The 9665-nt window shown below is 41.1% G+C and overlaps 1 protein-coding gene across 2 annotated transcripts in view; it reads left to right on the top strand.

The window, feature by feature from the left end:
• Positions 1–219: 219 nt before the first annotated feature.
• Positions 220–9665, top strand: part of camkvl (CaM kinase-like vesicle-associated, like) — a 40724-nt gene continuing 31278 nt past the window's right edge. For both annotated transcript variants that reach the window (XM_079675431.1, XM_079675430.1), the window contains exon 1: positions 220–514. The gene's annotated coding sequence lies outside the window, so the exon portion shown is untranslated. The remainder of the gene's footprint in view (positions 515–9665) is intronic.

Below are 9665 nucleotides of genomic sequence, written 5' to 3'. Positions count from 1 at the left end.
AACATGATGGGTTTGGAAGGGGGAGTGGACGACACGCATTTTGGGCCTCCAACAGCCTTTAATAATGATCTCACATTATTCAAATATGCCCACCTGCTAGGCTAAAAGAGAGAGAGAGAGAGAGAGAGAGAGAGAGAGAGAGAGAGAGAGAGAGAGAGAGAGAGAGAGATGAAAGATTATATATTTCTCATGGGTGGGAGACAGTGAGTGAGTGAGTGAGTGTGAGTGGGAGGGAGGGCGGCAGTCAGAAACAAGCAAACTAATTCTCAGCGAAGAACAGACCGTCGTGCCCGAGCAGGAGCCGCAGATAGTTCACCTCTCTGACGCTCTTTGCACATCAACAAAGAAACGTTTTTAAGCGCTATTTCTCTTCTTCCTCTTCTTCTTCTTCTTCTTCTTCTTCTTCTTCTTCTTCTTCTTCGTGTCCAGATATCAAGTAGGACCAGAGTTTCCGTTTTGGATACGGGGCTGCAAACACACGCACCCACACTTCTTCAAGCAGCGACAACTCAAGGTAAGGCATTAACTCAACGTGAGGTGAATTACTTTTGCTTTAAGCACTTGGCGGTAGAAAAGCAGTCGATAAAGGGATAAAAGGGATGTTTTGTGCCGTGCTGCTCATGCTGTTCATGATACTCCCTTTGCGGAAACCGCGCGTTAAACAGCTGCAGTGTAATTCTCCCAACTGGCACAGAAAGCAGGAAAAGTGTCTGTCTGCTCATCGTGCCAGGATAAAGTTAAACGAGACACGGTCTGTATTATGTAGAAAACATCATTTTTTGAGTTTTGATACATGATTCTGCCTGTAGGCTACCCGATGCAAAGTGTCTATAAAGAGCGACTGCAAGGAATTTATTGTACTTTATTATTATTATTATATTCCTATAATGTTCAGGCGTGTTGTGCAGAATTACAGTAAACAATATAGTTTAATGAGGATAGACACCAACTTTGGTTGGTTAAGAAAGATACCGTATTTGACGCGCACAGTTACAGGTCTTCATCAGAGTAATTTCACAAAAGGTGGTCCTAGTCATTTTGTCCCCTAGTGAAGTTTTCCATGCAAAGATAATGGCTGTGTCTACAATAGTATTGAAGAAAACGAGTTCCTATCTGAAGTCAAAGTAATGCAAAGCGTTCACATGTTCCATCTCACACCCTTATCACTGCCTGCTTCTGTGAAACTGCATCCTTAGCTCTTCCAGTTATTCACTTGTTAATTATGCATTAAACAGTCCAGAAGCAAGCACTTTACTCTCCCCATACTAGCTCTGCGTATTGACTGCAGGCTTTTAAGTTTTAAGTGGGCATTTGAAATATCTGATAGCACAGTGAGCTCAAATGTTGAAAGAGAGGCTACTGTTTAATATATGGGCCACATCATTGCTTTGGTGGAAGAGGGGCAGCTGAGGTAAGTTTGAATAATTTCCCATAAACGCATCAACAGGGATTAAATGTTTATCAAAGCCACTACAGAGAGTATAATATCATATATCATTGTTTTGCTATGAAAGCAGAGTCCACCCCCTACTGGCCTCATTAACTTGCCTCATGTGAGCTTGGGCAATTTGATGAACGGGGAGAGCAGCAGAGAGGAGAGACAACATCACAGAAAATCTAGTGCAGGCTACTACACTACTGCACCCAAGAGAGAGACTAAAGGAGGTTGCTGAACTAAGAAAGTGAACAAAACGGCTGAGAGTGAGGCTGGGAATGACAAAAAGGGGGGAAGGCGACAGAAAAAGTGGGGGAAAAAATGTGGTCGCTCACATTTCGTCTGGTAAGAAAAGCTTGCTCTGATTTTATATAACAGAGTGCAAAGAACCTCTATCAGACAACATTTCTCTCACAGTTCACACCTGTCTGCTGAGCTGTCAGCCTCACAGTATGCACCGTCACATCATGGTTTCACCCGGATCAGACCATCTGTGTGTTACCTGTACAGCTATCTATCTATCTATCTATCTATCTATCTATCTATCTATCTATCTATCTATCTATCTATCTATCTATCTATCTATCTATATCTTCAAGTCTCCTTCCCCTCCTTTGTCCACGGTCCCTATAGAGCAAACCTGTAAACTGCAGTATTTTATGTTTGAGCTCGTCTCCTCATTTAGAGTTGGTGGAAAGGCTGCAGCCTAAAAGACAAAAGGCTTTTTAAATCATTGTGTACTTTTTCCTTGTGTACTGTACTGTTCATGGAAAAAGCAAATCTGCTGTCCTTGGATTTCAATGCACAAGCCAGATAACTGACAAGCCAACACACACATAACCAAACAGAGCTGGTTTCAGTGATACACTGTATGTTTGTGTTCATGGACTTTCTGCTTTGTGTACACCAACTTGATTTTTTGGTGAGAATGGAAGATGCCAGTCTGAGGTTAGAACCTTCACCTGCACGTTGGGCCTGCTGCCTTTCTAAAGTCTGGGGATTCATTTGAAGAGATTCTTTATCTGACTGACCTATGATGTGCACTCAGTAAGAAACATTTTGAGCATATCGGAAGGATGTTAACCGACCGAACGGATGGCTTTGTTAATCATCTTGCAAAGTTATAAAAGAGAACTTGGATGTAACAATTTGGAAGATTATAGCTTTGCATTTTAACATTTGAGTCACAATTTAAGTCTTGCTTTTGACGTGAATGATTCGATCCTGTTTGTTTAGTTGACTGCTTGTCGGATTTTAAGCAGGAAATCAGAACATGAAATACTTCTTTACACTTTTGGAGAATTTTGTGATGGGAATGGTTGTAGTTTCTTGTATTTTCAGCAGATCAAAATTAAGATAAAATACATTTTTTAATCATTTTCTGCATTAGGAATGATCTTTTGTGTAGAGATTAAGTTCCGGTATTCTGATTGGTTATGAAGTTGGACAAGTTGGACATCCTTAGTAGAATAATCTGCTGACTTCTCAGTGCTATAGTTTAACACCAGCAGGGTGGATTTATTCAGTTAACAGGAAAATGCTGACGTGGTCATATAATCAAAGAGCTATACATGCTTGAAATCTATAAGTATTTTCATTTGGTTTGAACTCAATTAAATGGAAGAGTGAGTTGACTGCACAGTGCACACACTAGCCTCCCTACATCACTATTATTGATTACAAAACACTTCATAGAGGCTGAACAATGTAGTTATTACATTACATGAGTTATTACAACACTGATCGAATGCCAGTAGCTCTGAAGTAATGTCGTTATGATGTAAAAGCATCAAAAAGGATGAGGATGTAAGAGACTATGTTCCTGTTTAGAGTAACATTTGTAGTATTGATCAACTCACATAAAGTATTCCTCCTTGTTGAATCACTGCAGACTGAACAGAGAGGTCAAAGGAAATGTATTATTTAAAAGAGAAAAATATGAAATAAAATATAAAAACCTCAACATTGATTATTGATACGATTGGTCAATGCTGAAGAGAGTGGGGGCAGTATATCTATAACAGTGGATTATGTATGCAGCGCAGAGATAGGACCTAAATGGAAAAAATAGGACGCGTTTATTTTATTGTGAAAAGCTTAAGCTCACAGGCTTAAATAAAGAGTCCAAGGCTGCAGCCGAATAGTACAAAACTCAGCTCCTATTGTCTCTATCCCTATTGTCTCTATCCCTATCATCTCTATCCCTATCGTATATCCTTATCATCTCTATCCCTATCGTTTATCCTTATTTTCTCTATCCCTATCGTCTATATCCCTATCGTCTCTATCCCTATCGTCTCTATCCTTATCGTCTCTATCCCTATCGTCTCTATCCCTATCGTCTCTATCCCTATCGCCTATCCTTATCGCCTATCATTATCGTCTCTATCCTTATCGCCTATCCTTATCGTCTCTATCCCTATTGTCTCTATCCCTATCGTCTCTATCCCTATCGTCTCTATCCCTATCGTCTATCCTTATCGTCTATCCTTATCGTCTCTATCCCTATCGTCTCTATCCCTATCGTCTCTATCCCTATCGTCTCTATCCTTATCGTCTCTATCCTTATCGCCTCTATCCTTATCGCCTATCCTTATCGTCTCTATCCCTATTGTCTCTATCCCTATCGTCTCTATCCCTATCGTCTCTATCCCTATCGTCTATCCTTATCGTCTATCCTTATCGTCTATCCTTATCGTCTCTATCCCTATCGTCTCTATCCCTATCGTCTCTATCCTTATCGTCTACCCTTATCGTCTCTATCCTTATCGTCTCTATCCCTATCGTCTCTATCCTTATCGCCAATCCTTATCGTCTCTATCCTTATCGTCTCTATCCTTATCGCCTATCCTTATCGTCTCTATCCCTTTTGTCTCTATCCGTATCGCCTATCCTTATCGTCTATCCTTATCGTCTCTCCCTATCGTCTCTCCCTATCGTCTCTCCCTATCTCCCTATCGTCTCTCCCTATCGTCTCTCCCTATCGTCTCTCCCTATCGTCTCTATCCCTATCGTCTCTATCCTTATTGTCTCTATCCCTATCGTCTCTATCCCTATCGTCCCTATCCTTATCGTCTCTATCCCTATCGTCTCTATCCCTATCGTCTCTATCGTCTCTATCCCTATCGTCTCTATCCATATCGTCTCTATCCTTATCGTCTCTATCCTTATCGTCTCTATCCATATCGTCTCTATCCTTATCGTCTCTATCCCTATCGTCTATCCCTATCGTCTATCCTTATCGTCTCTCCCTATCATCTCTCCCTATCGTCTCTCCCTATCGTCTCTCCCTATCCTTATCCTCTATCCTTATCGTCTCTATCCCTATCGTCTCTATCCTTATCGTCTCTATCCCTATCGTCTCTATCCTTATCGTCTCTATCCCTATCATCTCTATCCTTATCGTCTATCCTTATCGTCTATCCTTATCGTCTCTATCCCTATCGTCTCTATCCCTATCGTCTCTGTCCTTATTGTCTCTATCCTTATCGTCTCTATCCCTATCGTCTCTATCCTTATCGTCTCTATCCCTATCGTCTCTATCCTTATCGTCTCTATCCTTATCATCTCTATCCCTATCGTATATCCTTATCGTCTATCCTTATCGTCTATCCCTATCGTCTCTATCCCTATCGTCTCTATCCCTATCGTCTATCCTTATCGTCTCTATCCCTATCGTCTCTATCCTTATCGTCTCTATCCCTATCGTCTATCCTTATCGTCTCTATCACTATCGTCTCTATCCTTATCGTCTCTATCCCTATCGTCTCTATCCTTATCGTCTCTATCCCTATCGTCTATCCTTATCGTCTCTATCCATATCGTCTCTATCCTTATCGCCTATCCTTATCGTCTCTATCCTTATCGCCTATCCTTATCACCTATCCTTATCGCCTATCCTTATCGTCTCTATCCCTGTCGTCTCTATCCTTATCGCCTATCCTTATCGTCTATCCTTATAGTCTCTATCCCTATCGTCTCTATCCCTATTGTCTATCCTTATCTTCTCTATCCTTATCGTCTCTATTCTTATCGTCTCTATCCCTATCATCTCTATCCCTATCGTCTCTCCCTAATCGTCTCTCCCTAATCGTCTCTATCCTTATCGTCTATCCTTATCGTCTATCCCTATCGTCTCTATCCCTATCGTCTCTATCCCTATCGTCTCTATCCTTATCGTCTCTATCCCTATCGTCTCTATCCCTATCGTCTCTATCCCTATCGTCTCTATCCTTATCGTCTCTATCCTTATCGTCTCTGTCCTTATCGTCTCTCTCCCTATCGTCTAGCCTTATCGTCTCTATCCCTATCGTCTCTGTCCTTATCGTCTCTATCCCCATCGTCTCTATCCCTATCATCTCTATCCCTATCGTCTCTATCCTTATCGTCTCTATCCCTATCGTCTCGATCCCTATCGTCTCTGTCCTTATCGTCTCTATCCCTATATTCTCTATCCTTATCGTCTATCCTTATCGTCTATCCTTATCGTCTCTATCCCTATCGTCTCTATCCCTATCGTCTCTATCCCTATCGTCTATCCCCTATCCCAGGGGTCAGCAACCTGCGGCCCTTGAGCCGCATGCGGCCCTTTAAGCCCTCTGCTCTGGCTCCCTTGAGCTTAGACAAAAATAATAAGAAAATAAAAGTATTTGTAGTACTATTTATATTTTGTTGCACGGTTGAAAATGTTTCGTATCTTGTATTTTGAGGTGATACTGTGACACATAAATAAAAAACAAAACGGTTTTAATTAGGTCAACTAAAATATGCGTCACATCCTGCTAAGGTCCTTTCTTGGAGGCGCTCGCGCGGGGATCCCCGGCTCGATGAGCGAACTAATGGATAAATCAAAGAAAAGTACAGGAGGAACACAGGATTTAATTCTGTGTGGACAGAGTTATATGCTTTCACAGCAAACGATGCTGGTTTACCGGTATGTTTGATATGTAGAGAGAAGTTGTCAACGGTGCTGCAGCCTTTACGTATCGAGGAACAACAAGGGAGAGGAAGAAAGCTGACAATCTTCAGTCATAATTCAATGGGGTATGTAATTTATTTCAGAAAACACTTTTTTTTAATATTCCATGGAATGCTCTTAACGTCCCGATAGCAATGAATATATTAAATGCTTTGACAATAAATACATACAAAAATTAATCTCTGGAAGCCGTAGCGCTGTAAAAAGTACGACCAATAATTTTAGCCGACCCGGCTAAAATAACTGGATGGCCTACCTGCCTGTCAGCCTTCCATCTGTGCACAAACTTATCTCGTGGCCTCATTGATGATGCGCGTTCGTGTGTGTTGGAGGAGTGAATCTGTAAGAAAGTCTGAAGGAAGAGGCCTTTTTTTCCCGGTTGTGTATTTTCAAATTCTAGCACACACGAGCTGATTTCTCCATTCTTACCTACCCTACCTTTAACTCTTTTTAGGGTGCAGCTATATGTTTTATTTATTTCAAAGTGGGCCAATTTTAATAATATTTTTTTCCTTCAAATGTGCAGAGGACTCCCCAAGTGCTGTGTTTAATTTATTTTAAAGGAGGCCTGTGTATTTTTTGTAATTCTCCTTATAGGAGTTCTTTGTTTCTTATTAGAGGTTAACAGTTTTATATAATGTAATAAATAGCCTAATAAATGCAAAAAAACTGTAGTTTTTGTCTGATATAACAAGAAATACAACTTTATTAGCTATCAAGCTATGAAATATGTTTTGCGGATCCAGACAAAAAAATGTTGGGGAAAAAGGAGCAAAATTGCTCTTTTTGTCAAAAAGGTTGCAGACCCCTGCCCTATCCCTATCTAGACCCTCCAGAGAAACACGGGCAAAAATCCTTGATTATGTGGGCTAACATCCTTGATTATGCGATTAAACATGCAGTGTTTTTATGTGCTTTTATGCGTTGAAATTGCGGGAAGTTGCAAAATATGCGGAAAGTTGTGAAATATGCTAAATATATTTTTTTAAATATTGGGCTGTCTTATTTATTCTCTCACACACAACCTGCCACTAACGTTAAACCCCTTTACTATTCATTTAAGCAATTGGGCTATTTTAATCTCTCTCTCTCTCTCTCACACACACACACACACACACACACACACACACACACACACACACACACACACACACACACACACACACACACACACACACACACGTCTCCGTCTCATTCTGTTTTCATTTACTTGTTCATTATCTGACCAGCTTCAATCTTGTAGGCTACTCACCTCGTTTCTTGTAGCCCTCGAAAGCGTTTGGGGGGTTGATGCCTCGGTGAACGTGAGTTGTTTGGCTTTCTTGTCCGCAGCAGCAGAAAGCATTTTCAAATGTTTGAATGAATCAAAGTGGGTCGTCACCGTCGATTTTCTCTTATGCTCCAACACACAGTTGCACGCGGTGCAGAATAGTTTCCCCCCACTTTGCCCGGTCTTTAGTAGAAATGTTCGTCGGTAAATGAGATGGATCAGATTTTTTCATCTTGTTGTTTTCTCTCTCGTGTGAGTTCCACACGTTCACTCTACGGTGTTGTTTACATTCTGTGATGCGCGAGCTGATGACATCGCGTCATCATCATCACTACTTCACGTCAAGACGAGTTAACTTTTTTTTTTTTTTACTTTGTGTGGAAAAATGCAGGGATTATGCGCCCTTTTAATAAATATGCGCCCTTTTAAAAATCTGCGCCATTTTGCTGATTATGCGGTAAATTATGCGATCGCATAATCGCGTTTTTCTGAAGGGTCTACCTATCGTCTCTATCCCTATCGCCTCTATCCCTATCGTCTATCCCTTGACCTCTGTGTGAAACGTCACGGAGTTAAGGGATAGTGGATAAGAGAATTCAAAAGGATTTAGGAGAAGAGACTGCGGTGCTTTGAGAATCCGTCTGCACTTTCCCTATCTGACGTGTTTATGATGCGCCAGCGGACGTCATGAATGTGCGTCTGCTGGGGAAACTATGGAAACTACAGTTTCTATACAGCGGACTACAACATGGATGTTTAATAAGAAACACGGACTACTGTAAACTCATCTAGAGACTCTGCACCGTGCTCTGATGCTGTTGCTTTATGCTTTATGAACGTGGACAACAGAGACACATATTCTTCATGACCAAAGTTGGAATTTAAATAAAAAAGGAAGGGGAAACTTATGCTCGTCACCCTCTCCCTCCGGTCCACATTAATACAAATGATCCCAATACGTATGATTGTATGAAAAGATCTTAAAATCAATACAAATGTATTTATTATAAACGTTAGTCCTTAACATATGTGTATATCACCATTCAAACATCTTTTAAAAGTTGAACAGACCCCACACAGCTCAGTAAAGACTGTGAAATGTTGACTTTATTTGATAATTTCAGTAAAAACTAACGTTCATATTTCTCTTTTTGATTATATTACTGATGAAAGTTCAAAACAAAGCACTTTGGCAACTTACCACATACGTTTTAAAAAGCTTAATATGCACCGTAACTTTCATTATATAATTTCTCGGTTGTTTCCGTGAACGGCCGAATGTTGTGTCACGGCAAATGTTGCGGCCGCGAGGCATTGTGGGGCAGAATTTTCTCCTTTCCTTTCGTAATGGAAGGTCCAGTGTTTCCTACGCTAAAGGAGGTTATAAAGGAAGTTTCAAACCTCCTTTCCTATCATCTTGACTAGAGAATTCGAACGACTCTTATCATGGCAGCCACTGAGGTACTTCTGGGTCATTTCACTCCGTTAGGATGGTTCTTAAGCTAAACTGACAATTCGACCGCAGCCCAAGTTGAGTAACAGGTCTCACAGGCAGGTAAAAAACAGGTAGCAGACGGGCTGCATGAAACATTGCAATGATGACAAACTGGCAAGGAAGGAAGACATTTGGCTGTCACTGGTAGAGCTGGATCTAATTTGAGGGAATGGGAAGCAGGGTGAGATGGCCAGGCAGAGCTGATAAGGGAAGTGGGAACAGCTGTGAGAAAGATGTGTGTGGGGGTCAGGTGATTTGGAAAGGAGGAAAAGTCTGGCTGTTGAATCAACAGGAGTTCGGTAATAGTCTTGAGGAAGTGGATGAAGAGGGGAACAAAAGGCAGAATGTGAGATATGCGGCCCTCGCCCAGAAGACGTAAGCCATTCTTTTCACAGATTTATAATTTCATCAATATGAAATCTAATAGCATGGCTTGCCTAGATGGTGGTGCAATGCGGGCATCAATATCCCATTATAATGAAATGCC

This window comes from Notothenia rossii (genome assembly GCF_949606895.1).
Source record: "Notothenia rossii genome assembly, chromosome: 4".
Lineage (NCBI taxonomy): Eukaryota > Metazoa > Chordata > Actinopteri > Perciformes > Nototheniidae > Notothenia > Notothenia rossii.
This window is presented reverse-complemented; position numbering and strand designations above follow the sequence as displayed.